This window comes from Oncorhynchus tshawytscha, unplaced genomic scaffold, assembly GCF_018296145.1.
Source record: "Oncorhynchus tshawytscha isolate Ot180627B unplaced genomic scaffold, Otsh_v2.0 Un_contig_4572_pilon_pilon, whole genome shotgun sequence".
NCBI lineage: Eukaryota > Metazoa > Chordata > Actinopteri > Salmoniformes > Salmonidae > Oncorhynchus > Oncorhynchus tshawytscha.
In genome coordinates this window covers 27,364-28,182 of record NW_024609806.1, presented here as the reverse complement: position 1 = coordinate 28,182, position 819 = coordinate 27,364, and positions in this window count along the sequence as shown.

Sequence of the window (819 nt, the reverse complement as noted above, 5' to 3'; positions counted from 1 at the left end):
TTTTTAATACCCCAACTAGATCAGTTTGAGGTACAGACACTACAGTACCACACAGCCTCCCCTCCTCTTCTCTTCCCCTCCCTATCTCCTAATTCCCCCTCCCCTCTCCTCCCTCCTCCTCTCTCCCCTCCCTATCTCCTAATTCCCCCTCCCCTCTCCTCCCTCCTCCTCTCTCCCCTCCCTATCTCCTAATTCCCCCTCCCCTCTCCTCCCTCCTCCTCTCTCCCCTCCCTATCTCCTAATTCCCCCTCCCTCTCTCCTCCCTCCTCCTCTCTCCCTCCCTATCTCCTAATCCCCCTCCCTATCTCCTCCCTCCTCCTCTCTCCCCTCCCTATCTTCTAATTACCCCTCCCTCTCCTCCCTCCTCCTCTCTCCCCTCCCTATCTCCTAATTCCCCCTCCCTCTCTCCTCCCTCCTTCTCTCTCCCCTCCCTCCTTCTCTCTCCTCCCTCCTTCTCTCTCCCCTCCCTATCTCCTAATTCCCCCTCCCTCTCTTCTCCCTCCTTCTCTCTCCCCTCCCTATCTCCTAATTCCCCCTCCCCTCTCCTCCCTCCTTCTCTCTCCTCCCCTCCTTCTCTCTCCCCTCCCTATCTCCTAATTCCCCCTCCCTCTCTTCTCCCTCCTTCTCTCTCCCCTCCCTATCTCCTAATTCCCCCTCCCCTCTCCTCCCTCCTTCTCTCTCCCCTCCCTATCTCCTAATTCCCCCTCCCTCTCTCCTAATTCCCCCTCCCTCTCTCATCCCTCCTTCTCTCGCCCCCTCCCTATCTCCTAATCCCCCTCCCTCTCTCCTCCCTTATTCGCTCTCCCCTTCCCTCTCTCT